The sequence below is a fragment of the Oncorhynchus tshawytscha genome, linkage group LG32 (genome assembly GCF_018296145.1).
Source record: "Oncorhynchus tshawytscha isolate Ot180627B linkage group LG32, Otsh_v2.0, whole genome shotgun sequence".
Classification (NCBI taxonomy): domain Eukaryota; kingdom Metazoa; phylum Chordata; class Actinopteri; order Salmoniformes; family Salmonidae; genus Oncorhynchus; species Oncorhynchus tshawytscha.
Window position 1 is genome coordinate 3,954,666 of NC_056460.1, and position 21,079 is coordinate 3,975,744.

General features: G+C 41.7%; 2 protein-coding genes across 9 annotated transcripts in view; both read right to left on the bottom strand.

Moving 5' to 3' along the window:
• LOC112230438 (signal-induced proliferation-associated 1-like protein 2) overlaps positions 1 to 17,442 on the bottom strand; it is a 108,787-nt gene extending 91,345 nt beyond the window's left edge. For all 7 annotated transcript variants that reach the window (XM_024396749.2, XM_024396747.2, XM_024396748.2 and 4 more), the window contains exon 1: positions 17,240 to 17,442. The gene's annotated coding sequence lies outside the window, so the exon portion shown is untranslated. The remainder of the gene's footprint in view (positions 1 to 17,239) is intronic.
• A 1,698-nt stretch (positions 17,443 to 19,140) lies between these two features.
• LOC112230439 overlaps positions 19,141 to 21,079 on the bottom strand; it is a 29,420-nt gene continuing 27,481 nt past the window's right edge. For both annotated transcript variants that reach the window (XM_042310779.1, XM_024396750.2), the window contains one exon: positions 19,141 to 19,533. The gene's annotated coding sequence lies outside the window, so the exon portion shown is untranslated. The remainder of the gene's footprint in view (positions 19,534 to 21,079) is intronic.

Genomic DNA, 21,079 nt, shown 5'->3' on the forward strand with positions numbered 1-21,079 from the left:
TAGTGAAGGGGGGAGGCGGCAGCTTGGTCCAACAAAATTACACACAAATGATCATAAACTTTGTAACTAGCTGAATTAAATGTTTTGCTCCAGAGACAGCATAACTGTCTAGTTGAATGTAGAGCAAGTTATTTCCATTCCTTTGTATGCTAGTGGAGGGGTATGGTATGTCCATTCATCATCAAGGGAGAGAAGAAACGGAGCAGTCTAACTTTACAGTCAACTGTAGGTTATCAACCAGGCTTGCTTTATCATCATCCAGGCTTGCTTGATCATCATCCAGGCTTGCTTTATCATCATCCAGGCTTGTTTTAATCATCATCCAGGCTTGTTTTAATCATCATCATCATTCAGGCTTGCTTTATCATCATCATCATCCAGGCTTGCTTTATCACCATCATCATCATCATCCAGGCTTGCTTTATCATCATCATCATCATCATCATCCAGGCTTGCTTTATCGTCAACCAGGCTTGCTTTATCGTCAACCAGGCTTGCTTTATCATCAACCAGGCTTGCTTTATCATCAACCAGGCTTGCTTTATCATCATCATCATCATCATCATCCAGGTTTGCTTTATCATCAACAAGGCTTGTTTTATCATTCAAATATCCTCTACAGTGAAAATACAAATAAAACGCTTCATTTGTTTTCACGGACTCTCAAAGCTCCCATCCTAAATCCTATCTCACACACGCACAGGGTGCGAGCGAGGTTGGTTGCATGCAACGCTAACGACGTAGGCAATTTAGCTATCGCTAGCTTTAATTACCGTCTCCCCCCTCCGTGGAGCCAGAACACCTGCACTATGTAAGCTCTGAAGTGGATGGGAAGCTTGACGCTAATGACAGACAGACTGGGGGTTCTCTTGTGGTGGTTACAGCAGCGTATTAGACATTGCTGTATGACATGTAGGTCTCGCTGAGAGAGTACAGTCAGCCTTTGAAGGGACTGGAGCTTTCTTTAAGGCTAGACCCAAAGCATTTTAGTTGGTTGGCCTCCAAGCTCTAGCCTGTTCGCACGTTTGTCTGAGGTGTAGGCTGTGGACAAATCCTGTGGTGGTCGTCATGGCCATAGGAGTTGGCAAGGCAGCAAAAACTGACATGGTTTTTCTTAGTCTTTGTTTTTACAGGTCACACATGTACAAGAGTGGTGCGAAAATGAAAATGGTGTTTTTTGCATATAGCAATGAGACACCTGCATCGAGTGGGTCACGGCCAGGGATCAGACATTACTGATAGCTACCCTGGAGCAATTAGGCATACGTGCCTTGCTCATGTGCAGACCAACAGATGTTTCACCTAGTCAGCTCAGGGATTCAAACTAGCAACCTTGCGGTTACTGGCCCAATGCTCTAACCGCTAGGCTATCTGCCGCCCTGAGATAGGGTGCAGAGTGTGACAGGGTGTGTGTGAGTCGTGTGTGAGTCACTGACTGGATTTTCAGAACTCCCTTTTACAGTGTTTGTTTTCCTGTTCCAGAGTGATAGCAAGAGAGTACATCTGTACATGGTGAATTTGTACAGCCGAACAGATGATGTTTCTACAAACTGACCAGTGGCCAGTGTTTTCCACAAGCACATGGAGTAGCCAGCCAAATAGAAATAGTAACCAGCCAGGCTCCCCCGGGTTGGGGGGGGGGGGTGATTTTCTTTGCAGAACAAGCTCTATTTTGATGGCCTCTGGAACATTCAGGAAATTTGGGATGCGTGATATGTCAGTGAACATATCAGAATCGTCCAATACTAGCAAAAAATGCCAACATGGACCCGATGTCTAGTTTAACGCTGATGTGCAAAACTGATGTCAAAGCTGACGTGCATACCTATATAAACGTCGGTACATGGAGGAATGACGCCACGTAAAATGTAGCTCTACACGTGCAACACAGCATTCCTCACCTAGCCCAGTGTCTGCTGTGTGGATCGAGCAGTCAACAAGTCGAGCAGTCATTTGAAAGAGTAAGAACATTTCAGCGAGACAACTCAAATTGGAAATCCGTTAAAGCCAAGATAATTTAATTCATTGCCCTTGACAATCAACCGTTCTCTGTTGTGGGCGATGTTGGCTTTTGCCGACTGATCGAACACCGGTACACACTACCTAAATAACACCGATCAAATGTTCACACTTTTACAGTGTTACTTGCATCAGCTGTTGTACAATATCATATAAAAACAGAAGAGTCTGCGGACAGCCACAGGCATCAAGCTTCCTCTTAAGATGCATTTTCTAAGCTACTTGCAATACAGGTGTTAAACATGGGCTTTGCTACACAGAAAGCATTAGATGACTACTCCATTGTCAACACTTGGATTAAGATCATTAGACGTATATCAACATCTTCGAAAATATCACATACAGAGTCGTGAAAAAGTATTTTCCCCCTTTCTGATTCTTTTGGATACTGAATGTTATCAGATCTTCAACCAAAACCTAATATTAGATAAAGGGAAACAGTGAACAAATAACAATTACATACTTATGTCATAAACAACGTTATGCAATATCGAATGCCCTGTGTGAAAAAGTAATTGCGCCCTTACATTCAATAAGGGGCGGCAGGGTAGCCTAGTGGGTAGAGCGTTGGACTAGTAACCGGAAGGTTGCAAGTTCAAACCCCCGAGCTGACAAGGTACAAATCTGTCGTTCTGCCCCTGAACAGGCAGTTAACCCACTGTTCCTAGGCCGTCATTGAAAATAAGAATTTGTTCTTAACTGACTTGCCTAGTTAAATAAAGGTAAAATAAAAAAAGAACTGGTTGTGCCACCTTTGACTGCAACCAAATGTGTGTTTTTTTTTAACTACGGTTCCCTTTGTCTAATATTATGTTTTGGTTGAAGATCTGAACATTCAGTATAAAAACCAAATATGCAATTAAGGAATATCAGAAAGGAGGAAAATACTTTCACAGCACTGAACATCATTAGCTTAAAAAAAAAAAAAAGTTTATTTTATCACGCTCAGTGCAGAAATGTTAAAGTAAACCACAGCGCACTACAACACACACAGGTAAAGAGAGGTAGGATCGACAGCAGACTCAAACCAGCAATGTTTCACTGTTGTCACTCACTGTGACTGACAGGCGCTGTCCTATGATGTTCAACCTTTGGAGCGAGATACCTGACATACTTTCTCCCGCTAAAATGAACGATATGCATCTTCTAGCGATCTATTGATAGGACTCCTGTACCAGTAGGATCGTAAGAAAATCGTTAGGATCATAAGAAAAGCCATGCGTGAAACATAAACATTAAAATTCATCTGTGAACATATGTTACACCATGTTACCATCACAAAAATTGGGTTGAAAAGGGGGGTAAAATACAAACAAACAAAAACTCCATTCTCTACTACTCCTCTGAGCTCTGTCTGCAATCATAACCAGTAGTATCTACCAGGAAAAATGAAACACATAATAATAATAATAATAATAAAGATGTTTGGTGAATCTATGAATTATAAATGACCACTGGAGTCTTTGCATCACTCAAAATCTTGCCAAAGCATATTCTGTAGGAGGGGTTAATATAAATGTTTCATTTGACATGATGTATATGAATTGGGTCATGAACATCCTTTGAAATTAACAAGGGAGAGGTTAAACGTAGGCTAAGTCTGGCATAAGCTTATTCCCACACTACAATAAGTAGAACGGGGTTTCCTCTGACACATTGGTGCGGCGGGCTGCCAGGTTTTTGCGGGCGGGTATTAAGAAGCACCGTTTGGCGGGTCATGTTTCGGAGGACGTATGACTCGACCTTCACCTCCCGACCCCGTTGGGGAGTTGCAGCGATGAGACAAGCTCGAAATTGGGGAGAAAGGGGGGGTAAAATTCAACATCTTTTTTTTTTAAAGGGAAAAGTGCAGTAGCAAGAAAAGTAGAGGTCAGATTGAGAGAGAACTGAGCATCTGAAAACAGAGAGAGAAAGAAATCATTAGAGTGAGAGAAGATGCAGCAGACAGCCATTGAAAAAATAAAAAAGATTGAAAGAGAGAGGGTGAGAGGGAGAGAGCAGACTAAAAGCCTCAAGAGACGAAGAGCAGAAATAAGACAATGACAGAGGAAGAGTGGAGAGAGTGAGTGAGTGAGCGAATGCAAGTTTAATGTACCATTGGGTACATCAGAGCCCTCCCCCGACTGGAGGCAGTCACATCAGTAGATTCTAGGAAGCAGGTTTGGGAAGCCTCAACCAAGACAGATTGAACTACTACCCCCCCCCCAACTGTGCTCCTCCATCCCCCCATGTCCTCTCTACCTCTCCCTCCACCCCCCCTTCTCTCCTCTACTCAGGGAAAAGCATGCAGGGATGGGCGTGGGGCCTGTCTGCATCGAGGCTTCCTTCAGCAAACATGTCTCCAGGAGCAGTATGTCTAGTCTCTGAAGAGTCACCTTTGACCTCTCGAGTCTGCCAGAGCTAATGATCTCATGAAAAGACATGCATTTTTAAAGGAGACAGGTACTCAGATAAAATGTGTATCCTGGGTTAGGAAAGAAAGAGGGGAAAATAGCGCACAAGGCTTTTGGGAAATGCTGACTTGTTATATAGAGCAGAATAGTTCAAGGCAGTGACGACTATAAGAATAAAATATTTCTCTGGTGTTATATTACTAGTTGAAATGCCTGTGTGTTTTGGAGCTACTCTGGAAGTGCACAATAAGTGCTGAGTAAGGGAGGATTAGTCAGCCCTACAAATTCCTGCGCCCACACCCACACCATATATAAACCAGATACCAAAACACAACAGTCTAGTAACAAACAGACATATGCCCGAACACCCACCTAACACATGATTTTCCAATTATGACAAACTCGCACATTATGACCCAGTCATCCAACAACACATGGACCATATACACACACACGAAAACCCGGGCCCCATGAATGATATCAAAGAGTATTTCTGCCCATTATGGAGTGAATTTGAACAGCGCCACAGTGGCTCTTTCTACGTTTTGACCTATGGCCTTTGAGTGTTCATGGCCATGTTGGCCAGAAATGTCCATTGAATAATCACGTATGAAGACACCATCATCCTAAATCCAAAAAGTCGTACTTTTGGAGGTGATTACTATTGCAAACTACGCAAAGGGCATGTTATCCGGTGATCACGGTCACTACCCATTATTTGCAGTTGCAACTAATTAAGCCTGTTGAAACTGCTCTCGGGTCTACGTCGCCGCTCTTGATTAGCGACCATAATTCCAATTAACCTCGAAACGGATGGGGTCATCAACCATCTAATGGTTCCCTTTGTAGAACGGAAAACTCCCCATGTGAAGGCACACGAGAGACGGCACTGGTAATCGGTTCATCAGCAGCTCGTCGTGAGGGCGGGTTCACTATATAAATTTCCACAGTTGCCGGAATGGCTTCGAGTGGATGGCCGAAGTGGGATATCGATGGGCTTCCTGGTTGGCGGGGCCAACTTGGGGTCAATGTTACCCGGCAGGATGTGGGTGGCAGAATTGTGAAGCTGGCGATACGCATTCCATGAATTATGAATTAAATCCATAGACAAACCTATGTAACAAGCCATAGACAAACCTATGTAACAAGCCATAGACAAGTCTATCCATAGACAGAACTCTTGGTGAGTAAGACACGGAGCAGCACTTTTAAAAGATTTAGCTTCTCTGTTTGAAGCCTATGGTGGAATCACTGTACTGAGATTGTTTTTATAAATAAAAATAAAAACAGCTCTTCCTGTGTGGTTGAGGCCTACTGTGCTGAGTACCCTCTACAAATACATCCAAAGGTAGCAGAGACGCTGCTCCCAAAAGCGAAGAAGATTTAGAAGACTTAGGTACGCAATAACATTTCAACTGGTCGGTAGCTAAAATTTGTGTTATTATAGCCCCAAAGCTTCTTACAAAATCCCTTTTGGGAGCAGCAAAGAGTTTAGTGTGGTGGCAGGGATAAATGTTTGAAGAATTGAAAAAAAAAAATGAAAAAAATAACCAAAACACAGATGGTGAAAACAAAACATAATACTTTAAAACCTATAAGGAAACTGTAATTAAAAAAGCATGACAACAAAAATAGGACTCGATACCAATCCAAAGCCACTAGTCGGTCACACTGTTGGTAAATGACTACATAACGAAACATCGGTCACGAGGCCTTATGACTGGTTGGTAGTAAAAGCTGGGTGAAAGGGCCTAAAAATCATATTTCGATTTTTTCCAAATTGATGGAAAATATACATCTCAATTTCTTGAACATTCTCTCAAAATAAGCTTTGTTGGAAAATTAAAAAAGATCAATGCACTGCATTTCAAACAGTCAGGAATAATCTAATGAATTCAGGGCGTGAAACATTATACCTAGGCCAAATAAGCATTCCACAATCATAACACACACAAATAATTTAATTATTTGATCAAAATACCAGCTTTTTTTGCAATAATCACAGGTCTGGCTTTCAAGTCAGTCTTCGAAAATTAGATTGTTGGTTACAAATTTAACCTGATCCATGCACATCCACCAGTAATGACCACCTTATGGCAGGCATTGTAGAAAATGAACACGTCTCCTACACAACCTCTCAAGCACAAGGTCACATGCTAGTGAGTAGCCAGCTAAGTAGCCAGACAACTTGGATCTATTTGCTTGCTAAGGTAGGCCAGTTGAACTATTAGGAATTGGTGTCTGTGTGAGAGTGGGAAGGTGCACAGTGCACACAGAAGAAGTGAAGAAGACGAGACCAAAAACACACAACACTCATGAAAACTAACGGAAAATGATTATTGCGATACAGGCATTGCACTAAAACATAAATTTGAATTATGATACATCGCCCAGCCCCAGTTGGTAGTCATGCATTAGTCTGACGATATTGTTTGATTCAGAACATTCCTCTAACATACAAGCCAACATGGTGACAGTAATCAAAACCATTAGAGCCAATATGGTTGTTTAGCATCCAGAGCCACTTAGGCCTCCTAAAATGGAATCAAACCCACACCCTTGGTGTGCCAAGCACCATCCTCTAACCAACTAAGTTCTTCTTGGTTCCTATAACTTAACCACCAATATGCTGTCATCTTTTTCTACCTTTTGACTTGTCTACCAAAAATGTTCAAAGACAATGTGTTTGCTAGTAATCGTCCTTTAAAACAAACAAAAAAACAAAAACAAAACAAAAAAAAATCGGCAACAAACAACTTCCTGCCAATATCAGCACATCCATAATTTCCCTCAGCCAGCTCTGCTCAGTGGGACTTGATCAGATGACTTCCCATCCCAATTCATAAACGACATCAGCGGAGATAGAAGAGTCAAGTGATCCAGGAGTGTCAAAGGAGATCCCGGAGGGCTTCCAATTGAGATGGCACTTTCGCCTCAGTGAGGAGAAGGAATGCAGGGAGGGAAGGCCGGTAAATCTTCTTTTTATCTCCCGTTCGAGGCTGGGGCCAGTGAGGTCAGTACCCGGCTTCTGCTCTGGGCCGGAGAAAACACAACACATTCCCCCAGGTTGTTTTGCCTCAGAGGGGCTGCAGTTAACCGTAGCACGGCCAGAGGGGTTATCACAAGCTTGAGTTCAGGGTCATTGACATGGCAGACTTTGCTTTCCTGACGTTGTATGACAATATCTGGTAAGGTGGGCTTAGTTTTTATCTGAAAGATTGAACAATGCAAAAACTTTTTCATGGTGTCCTTTATGTTAGCCCTTGCCCTTTAAAATGTTTCAGTCATTGAACGGTCATTAAGCCAAATGATACATAAGGAAAACAAAGATCCTGCTCTTCATCTTTCACAAATATATGGAAGACATCTGGTAGATGTCTGGTAAAGCTGCCCCTGCAACTAACCGACACCAAGGGGAGAACTTCAGTGCCGTGATTGGTCATTTACAGGATTTGTACTTTTGACCTGCAAATCCTCAGAGAATCTGAGGATTCCCAGGGTTATACAAAAGGTTACACTAGTGACCTATCATAGGTGGCGGATGTCGAACTATAGGGATGAGGTGAGAACACTTCTCTGGGAGCCAAACAGAAAAGGCTTCACCGTAGCCTTTTGATTGAGTTAAACCTCTGATCGGATGTGGCTGACCCCCACGTCTGTCAATTTGGTGCATTGAGGCCACTTGCACCGTAACCCCCAAAAATCACCCATGATTACAATTGGGTGCGGTCTACAAATGGGTCTAACAATGCCATAACCCACCCAGTGTCATTCTGTCATTATCCCAATAATAATTCTAAATGATAGTGTATCCCAGAAAAAAAAGGACATGGTTGTACTATTATTTATCACCATCCACTAAACGACGAAGAATAGCAATACTCGAAGAAGACAGATTTGTTATGAAAGCAGTCAGAGCAAACTAATCTTCCTTTACAGCACAAGAAAAAGGTTAAGGAGGATTACATAAATTAAATCAAGCATATCGGGCTCATCATCCACCCACACAAACGAACCCACAAAGAAAAATAGAAATGCCATGGGATATCACATCAGTGTAATATGGCGGGAATTGTAGGCCACAAACAACATCATTTGTACTCTGCTGTCGAGGACATTTAGTCTACATCCTCATTAATTCTTAGACAAATGGCTCGAAAGTGATCTCCTCTGGCAATGAAGAATGGAAATACTAAATGGTTCCCCGGTCGTTGCTGAAATAACACAAACTGTGGGACTCCCATTTGGAGTTGATAGCTCTGAGGGACCAAATATAATAAACTACGATTAGTAAATCGAGCAAAACAAATGATGCAAAGCATAGAAATGGAGAGTAATGTCCCCAAAGGGCTAATGTATGCATTAATACAACAACAAAGTCGCTTGTCATTCACTAATAATTGCAGAACCATTGTCAAACTGTCATCTGAAAAAAAGCCTTGCTCAACCCTCAAATGCATTAGTAGTGTTGAAGAGGGGAAAAAAACACAAGAAACTTGTCAGCACAGCTGCCAAGATCCAATAGAAAACTTAAACGAGACGGTCACCAAATATGACATGACCAGTTAAGACAAGCCCCAGATGATTGTCGATGTAGACACCCACACTACTGCTTTGTAGCTCGTCGCTACTCGATAGTTACGAAGGCCTCCAAGTGTCATAACACTCTAAATAAACCCGTCTTGTCTTTTGATTGCATACACCTCAATGACAACAACGGTTGTTGCTTTACCAACCTTTTGACAGGTGTTTCTACAATAGCATAACGGCTTCTCATTCTTTCTTTTCATAGACCCATCAAGCTCGATTCGTTGTTTTGTATTTCCCAGATGGACACCAACCAAGGATCAATTAGAGGTTATTAAGAGGTGAAATTAATCAAATTTTCACCCGGAGGCAATTGCTGACATCCTGAAAACAGCTTCGACCTTGGGGAAATTAAATGGTGGCCGTCTACTTTAAACACAGTTTGTTTTAAGCAACGTTTCACTTGTCTTTGTTAGTAGTTTGATGTCTGAGATCTTAAAGTTACTTTCACTGAGAACTCTGGAAACACAGTGTGCACTTAGCAACTGTATCAGCCCTGGCCTACTATTACGACTAACTCAAAGATTCAATAACCATAAATTCAGCCAAATTAAAATGTTGCGAAAATAAACTCAGCACAGTCAAAAATAACATTTTGCGCAACCCAATGAAACAAATACACTTACAAAAGGCCAAAAGTCCTCAATTATACTTGTCAGCAAGATTGCACATACCATCCATTTGTCACATCTAATTTGAAACGCATCCAAACCGGGAGGTTGATTCAACACCGCCCCAGCTAAAGCACACAAGCATTCAGGCACACTTGATTGGTCCACAGTCATTTTCAAATATTAAACATGTTTTCAGATTCTTTTCTGGGTGAAAATAAAAGGAACGTGTGGATGTGACTCCTATGAATTGAGATCGGCGATCTATTCTATTGGTGTGGTAGATAGTGGTGATGCTTTGTCGTCAGTTTTTAAACCGTCTTTAATAGGAACAAACGCGTCTCTGAGGAGAAGTCGAATTGGATCTCAGTGTGGGCTATGGTGTCAGGTGTCGAGGCAGATGGCTGCATGTTTGGAAAAGGCCTTGCCAGCAGCTTGATCCATTCCCCTGAGAGTATGTGGTGCTGGATAGAGAGAATTTCAGATGATAGCGTAGAGGTTCCAAAATGTTACAGAGACTGGGAATGCGGTTACAACACACGATCAGGCTAAACGGTATCCTTCCTTACAGGAGTGTATGAGAATATCAGTAGTGTTTGATTCAAGCCATTCATATTTTTCCAAGGATCCACCGAGAAGAAACTCTAAAAAGTAGAGTTGTCCCATCTAGAAAGTTCATCAAAAAGGTTGCTTCAGTATTTAAATATTTCATTGGCTTAACTCCTTACGCTTAAGTCAATCCACTTAATTGACCTTAAACCTTGACTGTGGTCCGTGACCTAAGTCAATCACCTGACCAGTTTATGGCGCCAGCCCAAACACCGCGCAGGCCCAGTCACCGTAGAGTAATTACAGCTAATAATAGACTAAACACACAAACGAGTTGAGTGAATAAAGCCGTCCACACTGGTAAACCTGTTAATCCCATTTTTCAACCTGCAAGGGCTATGGCCCCCCGTGACTGACTAGCTGGGCTGGCTGGAAAAGTAGGGTGCTAAGACCAGGTGATTCACGTTTGAATATCACCGCGATCAGTAGAGCGGAAGTCAGAGGCCTTTCCCCGAGCTGGCATTGCCTCTTCGGGGCTCTCTGCTGCTATCATGGGGAAGGATCCGTTTTAATTTCCATCGACCTGCAACTAAACTCTCTATGGCGTTTACGGTACTCTGCTGCCTGTGACTGGAACGAACTGCAAAAATCGCTGAAGTTGGAGACTTTTATCTCCCTCACCAACTTCAAACATCAGCTATCTGAGCAGCTAACCGATCGCTGCAGCTGTACATAGTCTATCGGTAAATAGCCCACCCATTTTCACCTACCTCATCCCCATACTGTTTTTATTTATTTACTTTTCTGCTCTTTTGCACACCAATATCTCTACCTGTACATGACCATCTGATCATTTATCACTCGAGTGTTAATCTGCAAAATTTTAATTATTCACCTACCTCCTCATGCCTTTTGCACACATTGTATATAGACTCCCCCTTTTTTTCTACTGTGTTATTGACTTGTTAATTGTTTACTCCATGTGTAACTCTGTATTGTCTGTTCACACTGCTATGCTTTATCTTGGCCAGGTCGCAGTTGCAAATGAGAACTTGTTCTCAACTAGCCTACCTGGTTAAATAAAGGTGAAATAAAAAATAAAATAAATAAACGGAGGAGTGGCCCCTGCCTGGCCACAGACTCCTTTCACCTGTGGTATGGAGAATTGGGAATGAAGGGAGGTGATTGTGGAGGCAGCTCCTCCCTCCAGCTTCACGGTGAAATCAAACCATTGAAGACCACAGGGTGGCCCAGATGAAGGGAGGTCAACGGGGAGTCCAGCAGAGACTTCCGGACTCCATGCAGGGACACCAAGAAAAGGCCTGGCTACCGCTGTCCATCTCACAGATGGCCCCGGCTAGCTAATCCCAGTCTGCGTCCGTGCATTCCCTTGTTACCAGATACCGGATCACAAGAGTTGATGAAGGCCCTTTAAAAATGTGTTTACCCAGTCCTAAAACCCCTTGTCTGTAACACTATCATGCAGCCTTTCTAGTCAGGCACGTTGAAATAGGTCTACAAGCTGGCCTGCGGTCAGGTTACACATGTGGATGATTCGATGTGCAGACTATCGCCAGTGGCCATTTTCCTGTTCTGCACCACACAGGATGTGTGTACAGAGAAAAAAACTGTGCGGCACAAAGTTGCAGACACCTGGTTAGGAATTGAAATATGTGCAGTACACTACTGGGCAGGGCAAGAAAAAGGTCAAGTGAAGGACAAGAGGAGAACTTGTTTAGTCTACAGCAGTATGGCACAGAGTCCTTCCTCTCTTGACCTTGTTTGGAGGAACACGAAACACATCAGGATTGATTCTCTCACTTCATTATCTATAATCATGCAAACCATGCACATGATCTTCCCTGCCAAGTAGGATACTGGCGATGAGCTCACACTCCAATTATTTAACCTCCCCGGGGGAACCAAAGAAGCAGAGTACAAGGAGGTGGGGAATATGGAGATGAGTAGAGAAACCTGACCCGCAAACAACAGATCCAGATAAGATTACACCCCAATGCCCTACAGTAAGGAGTCCTCAGTTTCCAAATATCAAGAGTGGAAAGGAGGAAAAGGGAACGCAGATAAGGATCACTTTCATCTACAGTGAACACCTTGCTGAGGGACGACTTTCCTTGGCCTGCTCAAGGGGACCTTAATGCAGACAGAAAATACCCTGAATACACTGCTCTGGAGTGTGGGCTGCATCTATAAACAGGCTTGGCTTGTCTCAGCTGTCCAGCATTCCAGGAACAGGATTAGAAAACAAAAGCTGTGCCTTTTAATTAGCTGCCTCCAGTAAAGAAAGTTGGAGCCCCATTGAGCGGGCTTGAGTGCTGACAGGTACTTTTGCAAGTTCAGATAAAAGGAGCTAATCTGGCCAAACAAATCACCCATAAGCTTGTCCTCTCAGGCGCTTGGCAATACAAATGCTATTGATTTTAGCCATATGAGGAGGGTATGCAAGCTAGAATTGGTTGCCAGTTTTGAGCATTTTAGGCATGTTGATGAGTGGAAGTATTTTGGGAGCCAAAGGACCTTGTTTCCATAGCCATTTTTTTAGGGATTCTCGTGTGTTTTGGGGACTTTATATTTAGAAAAAAGCTAACCGAGGCTAATGTATTCTTGGCTGTCTCTTGAACTACCAAGGTCTATCCTGGAGAAAACGACTCCCTTTTTTCAAAGTTGAGCATTTCTGTCAGAATCGTTTTCTCATGGCCGATAAACCACTTCACAAGTAATGGTGTTTGACATCTCAAACACGCAAAGCATCAGCGAGCTATAAGAAGATGTACTTAGCAGGCGTTTCTCCAAAAGTCTGAAATCAAAAGTACCGCGTTGTAGGCTGATGAAGACAACAGCTGGACTGTCAAGGTTAACACTGCCACACTAGGTAGAAGAAACAGACTTAGTTTCAATATAAACCAAACCCTTACACAGGTACCAACTAGTTTAGTTGACAAATTGTCTTAATATATGCTTGTGTGAATGAGACTTATTTTAATAGCATAATAATATCATCATCACTACGCTATCAAAACACAATTTTTAGCAACAGCCTACATACTTAGGATAGTTTAATTAAAAACTATACAAAATGTCTTGTAGAGCAAACTTAGCCAATTTGAGAAAGCATACTCAGTGGTGTAGTGGAGGGTATACGCAAGTATATGGCGTATAACCATTTATTTTCAATGGTCATTGCATATACTCACTTCTTAATGCCCAGGATGCATACCATCAGAGATTGAAATATCCATTTGAAATGTAGAAAGTGATCCAAAGATGCAACAACCATCATGGGTTGCCAATATGACTAGGATAATGCCTTTGGTTGCTTGACAATAAAAGAAAGTGGAAAGAAAACTAATTGAACAGGATAATACTTATGAGGAAGCTTTATAAAATAAATTGCCTCCACATTTCTATGGTGGAATTTTGGCTATAGGCTACTTTGAAGCTAGGTAAGAAATGCCTCATAATATGAATTAAAATGTCCAGGTTTCAAACAATTAAGGAACAGGAAAAATATAGCAATGCTAATGATGGGCCTATCAAATCAAATGTATTTATATAGCCCTTCGTACATCAGCTGATATCTCAAAGTGCTGTACAGAAACCCAGCCTAAAACCCCAAACAGCAAGCAATGCAGGTGTTGAAGCACATTGGCTAGGAAAAACTCCCTAGAAAGGCCAAAACCTATGACGAAACCTAGAGAGGAACCAGGCTATGAGGGTGGCCAGCCCTCTTCTGGCTGTGCTGGGTGGAGATTAACAGAACATAGCCAAGATGTTCAAATGTTGATAAATGACCAGCATGGTCAAATAATAGGTCTGGCACATAGCTGCCTATCCGTCCTCCTATCCGTCCTCATGCCTATCCGTCCTCAGGTAGATGGAAAGGCTTTCCCAAAAACCTTCTCAGTTAAATGTTAACTAGCTACAAAGTAACCTATGCCTACCTTGCAAAATAATATTATGATTATTATTATCAATCAAGTGGCCATTTGTTTTGCAAACACCACTAACCACAGTGTTTAGGTACCTGAGCCTTTGAATTAAAGGGAAACTACACTCAAAAATAAAAATGTCGTACATTTTTTCCCAGGTCTCAAAAGTTGTCTCCTGATGTGGTTTATTGCATTGTTGTGGACTTAGAAAAACAACAAAACTAAATATTATATTTAAAAAAGGTCTGAGAGCGTAAACCTGAGAGAAAAAACAAACATGGGGCAAATCTGAAACCTGTGAATTTCTGACTCCGTTGACAGACTTATTTATCTGTTTCAATAGTAGGCCTACTATTAGCAAGCCCAAGATGTACTCTTAAGGAGCCTAACATTGCCGTTACTCCTAAAAGGTCAAAGGACCTTGTGTTATTTTCGGAGGTAGACTGGCTCTGGCTGCCAAAACAGCCAAATGCTCCATCCAAACAGGAATTGATTCTCAATTGCAATACTAGATTCTAGAAGAAGAAAAAACGCTTTACTTTCCTATCCCAACAAAATACTTTCACAAATGCAAAGAAACACACTGTTTTAACCAGCTTTATCACAGTTGTAGCTGACAGTATTTTTTAGAGACGTTTCTGGCTTTACACACAGGTGTTCGGCGCATGCTAGATAGCACAGTGGTCCCTCTCTCTTCCGTATTTCTTCTGTAAACACAAACCCCATAAGAAGGTTGTGTATAAATTGAACATTTTTTGCTGATATGAATGATTAAGTCATTATACTTCCAAAACTGTACCACAAGCAATGCATGTCAATGTTCAGAACGACTGTTAGGGCTCTTAACAAAACTCCCCAGTACCGATGACACCTTCATCCAATGACTTGTGTGTAATGTAAAGGAACGGAGTCATGATCAAGGGCTAACTATTAAGGTTTCCACATGCTTCGGTGCGGCTGGCACCTAGCCAAACGAGTGTGCTCACATGTTCCCTTAAAAGACCTTCACTTGAAAAACAATAATAAAGCAGCAAAAGTACTGTTTGTCCATCTAGAGGCGCCATAGCCAGTAGCCATTCACTTCCTCAAATAGTCCGAATGAATCTTAGATAACTCAAGAAATCTGTGATTCATTTGGACTTTTTAGTCAAGGAGATCGTAGTCTCGCAATTTTACATCCAACTAAGTTTTTTGGTGCAGTCTTTCTCAAGTGAAAAAAATCTGAATGAAAACGTGTCGTCTATCGTTAAATGACAATAAACACTTCATTTAAGAATCCCTACTGCTGAACACAATGACTGACGAAGGGGCGTAAAACTTTGACTACCAAAATTCGGCTCATCTCAATTTTTTCTTTATTTTATTTTTTTTTACCCCTTTTTCTCCCCAATTTCATGGCATCCAATTGTTTGCTTCTACGTGCTTCTACACCTGCATTGGCTTGCTGTTTGGGGTTTTAGGCTGGGTTTCTGTACAGCACTTTGAGATATCAGCTGATGTACGAAGGGCTATATAAATAAATTTGATTTGATTTTAGTAGCTACTATCTTGTCTCATCGCTACAACTCCCGTACGGGCTCGGGAGAGACGAAGGTTGAAAGTCATGCGTCCTCCGATACACAACCCAACCAAGCCGCACTGCTTCTTAACACAGCGCGCATCCAACCCGGAAGCCAGCACCAATGGAGGAAACACCGTGCACCTGGCAACCTTGGTTAGCGCGCACTGCACACGGCCCGCCACAGGAGTCGCTGGTGTGCGATGAGATATCCCTACCGGCCAAGCCCTCCCTAACCCGGACGACACTAGGCCAATTGTGCGTCGCCCCACGGACCTCCCCAGTCGCGCCGGGTTAAGACAGAGCCTGGGCGCGAAGAGTCTCTGATGGCACAGCTGGCGCTGCAGTACAGCGCCCTTATCCACTGCGCCACCCGGGAGGCCTCGTCTCAATTTTTTGTGTGTGCACGAACAGACGAAGAAACCCTTGTTTATGTTCATTTTGGACTTCAGCATCACAATGTTGTCATAATATATACACAAACTGTTTCCGAATATTTCTCCACTGGAAGCATGCGGGCCTTTAAGCCTACTGCATGCTTCTGCTAGGGGTCCCAAACTAGGGTGCTTCGCTAGAAAAACAAGAAAAAAAGCGACTATAGTACTGTTTGTCCATCTTGAGACGCCATAGCCAGATACACTTCCTCAAAATAGTCTGAATTAATCTAAAATAACTGAAAAAAATCTGTCATTATTTTCACTTTTCTGTCAATGAGATCATAGTTGGGCAATTTTACATCTAACTATGTTTAGTGCAGTTTTTCTCAAGTACATTTTTTGCATAAAAAACAATTAGTCTCTCCTTGAATTACAAACACTCAATTGAACAATCCCTACTGTTGACCAATCCCCAATCTTCCTCAACCGAGTTCGGCTTGCCTCGAGAAAAAAATCTGTGCACGAACAACCGGAAAAAAACCTTGCCGAAGACCGAAAACGTCACAAAATGTCGTCATAATACATGCAGGAACTGTTCCAGACGGGAAGTATGCGGACGCGTTTAGCTTGTCCTGACTTAAAGACCAATATAGGATGTATCATTTTAGGTGTGTATGTCACTGTTTCTCATAGAATTCTTCACAAAAAAGTTAGTATAATTTTGGCTAAATGTTTGTATACACATTTCACACCACAGTCGTTTTTACCTCTTCCCTTTGAATCCCAACATAACATGCAGTGAGTTTTGCAAACAATCAACATTTGACTCAAAGGAAAGAAGTTGAACTAGCGCTGGTATTTGTACAATATCAAGAAGCCGTATCGTATCAATTCCGGCTTCAAAATATCAGTCCAGTTTACAATTTATGAACGGTGTTTTGCTTCTAATGAAAAGTTAATGTAATTTAGGCTAGAGAGCCCGCTGTTGAGGGCGAACTCACAGCACAATAGAATCGCAGAACCTTTTAGGATTTCGCTGTTGTTTTAACATTATACACCAGATTTAGATGGTCAGGCCGACTTAAAGTTGCATTCGGTTATGATACCATTTGAACTATATCAATTCATGCCAAAGTGTAATTCTTATAAATGTGGCTACTTTAATCGAATTACTTAATCAAGAAAAAAAAGATCTTACCTCAGACGAGATCTAGATAACTCCAATCCCATTTTATCCAAAACGATTAACTTGAAGGCTTAACATCCTAGTTGAAGAATAAACTGTGTTTACCAATGACTTTTTGCAATTGCAACTAGACAAAGCCCCGTCCCTACAATTCATGAACTGTATCAATAGGCCTAGCTGTGTCTGTCTATACAACTAGTTTCTGTTGAGTCGCGCTGGCAGCATCGGCAGAAGTCCCGCCTATCCCATGCGGTCATTTGTTTAGGGATAGGCTGGCCTACCGTGACGTTATTGCTCGTTTGTTCTCTGAGATGTCAATCATCACTTGTAATTGCTGAAACATAAGACACAAATAATGCAGAAAGAATGAGTAAAATCATACAGAATACAGTAATGAAAACATGAGCATAAGTAATAGTAGTGACACATTACCTTTCCTGTACTGCTCGACAATGAATTCACATTGGTCCACATTGTGTCCACATAAAGTAGCCTATCTAAATGAAGGCTCTTAAATGGTCTATTACTGGCCCCAACTGGAAGTTTGCACAGCCACGAATTGGACTACAAGTTGTCTTGCTTTTTGGAACAATAATAAAGTGAATATATCTGAGCCTGACCATTTAAAATTTCTACTCGTAAAGGCAATCTTCCTAGATACTTCAAATTCATTGAAAGAGTATGAGAGGTTGAACTTCTTCATGATAACCTGAAATAGGTTTCTCTATTACAACTAATAAACGGACAAACCACTTCAATTCAATATGAACTGAGACTGCAAATTATCTTTGACTTATTTATTTTTTCTTTACAAAAGGGATTACAATTATAAATGATAGTCTACTGTACAGCAGATTAAAATAGGTATCAATGGCAGTTCTTTCTTTATGTGCCCTGCATGCAATTCATACACAGTTGAAAGAAATCAGACGCCAAGTGGCATTAAAGAGAAGGAGCAAATACATTTTGATCGTCTTGTATGGTATTCAATGGGGTAAGTCTATTCAGTTCAGTGTATTGCACTACTTGTGACCCTGCATCAAGTGTCTGATTGCTTCAATACAGTAATGTGTATTGTTTTATGTTGTATCAGGCAGTCAAGTCATGGTAACAGCCAGTAACCAATGGAAAGAGTCACAAAGATTGTAGTGCTTCGGCCTTCCATTGTCCATTGACATCCATCAATTATTGAGTGGAAATCCATCTTTGGTATGGGACGTTTGGTATGGGATGTCCTGACTCTCTGTGGTCTCTAAAGATCCCATGGCACTTATAAGAGTAGGGGTGTTAACGCCCGATGTCCTGGCTAAATTCCCAATCTGGCCCTCATACCATCATGGCCACCTAATCATCCCCAGCTTCCAATTGGCTCGTTCATCACCCCCTCCTCTCCCATGTAACTATTCCCCAGGTCGTTGCTGTAAATGAGAATGTGTTCAACTTACCTGGTAAAATAAGGGTTAAAAAAGGGGTTGAGGATACCAAGTCAAAATCACAGGTAAGAGTTTAATATGGGGAATTCTGTCTAATTTCCCTTATTGAAGAACAGCATGACTACTTTGGTCTTGTATGGATGTTTTCAGTCTCCTGTAGTGAGATTCTTGCAGACTGCTTGCAGGTGGTGTAAAGTACTTAAGTATTTTGGGGGGATATCTGTACTTTACAATTTATATTTTTGCCAACTTTTAATTTTTCTTCACTACATACAAAGAAAATAATGTACTTTTTACTCCATACATTTTCCCTGACACCCAAAGTACTATCCGTCAATTAAAACATTTGTTTTATTATTGTGCCATCTGGTTTGCTTAATTAATATAAGGAATTTGAAGTGGTTTATACTTTTACTTTTGATACTTAAGTACATTTTAGCAATTCAATTTACTTTTGATACTTAAGTATATTTAAAACCAAATACCTTTTGGACTTTTACTCAAGTAATAGTTTACTGTGTGACTTTGACTTGAGTCATTTTCTATTAAGGTGACAATTGAGTACTTTTTCCACCACTGCTGCTTGCACACGATAGTCCTCTAATGTCACTGAGACAATGTGAAGTAAAAGTCCATTTGGAGTCAAGATTGGAAAAGGGGGAGAATAAACTGATCATAGATCTGGGTCCGAATCCCACAAAGCATCTCAGAGTAGGAGTGCTGATCTAGGATCTGTCATATAATCTTATTCATTATGATCTAAAAAAAGCAAACTAATCCTAGATCAGCACTCCTACTCTGAGACGTTTAGGGACACTTTAATCTATGGTTGGTTGGTCACTGGTCTGTGCTTCAGTGTGGCATGGGCACCACCTGGTGGGAGAAGGAACATGAGAATACATTGAAGATTAAAATTGAGTTGTTCAAGGCAAAACCAGTTCAATCTCTCAGACAATTGTTCAGGCTGTATCAAAAGGTGTTATCTGTGTTAAAACAGACATGCATACACTTCAAGCTTTTCCTAATGCGGTGTCCATGTAGAACTTGATTTAGAATTGAAATGTAAAAGTCTGAAATCTAAATCAATGTTACTTACAGTGGGGCAAAAAAGTATTTAGTCAGCAACCAATTGTGCAAGTTCTCCCACTTAAACATATGAAAGAGGCTTGTAATTTTCATCATAGGTACACTTCAACTTTGACAGACAAAATTAGGGAAAAAAATCCTGAAAATCACGTTGTAGGATTTTTTATGAATTTATTTGCAAATTATGGTGGAAAATAAGTATTTGGTCACCTACAAATAAGCAAGATTTCTGGCTCTCACAGACCTGTAACTTCTTCTTTAAGAGTCTCCTCTGTCCTCCACCCGTTACCTGTATTAATGGCACCTGTTTGAATGTGTTATCAGTATAAAAGACGCATGTCCACAACCTCAAACAGTCACACTCCAAACTCCACTATGGCCAAGACCAAAGAGCTGTCAAAGGACACCAGAAACAAAATTGTAGACCTGCACCAGGCTGGGAAGACTGAATCTGCAATAGGTAAGCAGCTTGGTTTGAAGAAATCAACTGTGGGAGCAATTATTAGGAAATGGAAGACATACAAGACCACTGATAATCTCCCTCGATCTGGGGCTCCACGCAAGATCTCACCCTGTGGGGTCAAAATGATCACAAGAACGGTGAGCAAAAATCCCAGAACCACACGGGGGGACCTAGTGAATGACCTGCAGAGAGCTGGGACCAAAGTAACAAAGCCTACCATCAGTAACACACTACGCCGCCAGGGACTCAAATCCTGCAGTGCCAGACGTGTCCCCCTGCTTAAGCCAGTACATGTCCAGGCCTGTCTGAAGTTTGCTAGACAGCATTTGGATGATCCAGAAGAAGATTGGGAGAATGTCATATGGTCAGATGAAACCAAAATATAACTTTTTGGTAAAAACTCAACTCGTCGTGTTTGGAGGACAAAGAATGCTGAGTTGCATCCACTGTGAAGCATGGGGGTGGAAACATCATGCTTTGGGGCTGTTTTTCTGCAAAGGGACCAGGACGACTGATCCGTGTAAAGGAAAGAATGAATGGGGCCATGTATCGTGAGATTTTGAGTGAAAACCTCCTTCCATCAGCAAGGGCATTGAAGATGAAACGTGGCTGGGTCTTTCAGCATGACAATGATCCCAAACACACTGCCTGGGCAACGAAGGAGTGGCTTCGTAAGAGGCATTTCAAGGTCCTGGAGTGGCTTAGCCAGTCTCCAGATCTCAACCCCATAGAAAATCTTTGGAGGGAGTTGAAAGTCTGTGTTGCCCAGCAACAGCCCCAAAACATCACTGCTCTAGAGGAGATCTGCATGGAGGAATGGGCCAAAATACCAGCAACATTGTGTGAAAACCTTGTGAAGACTTACAGAAA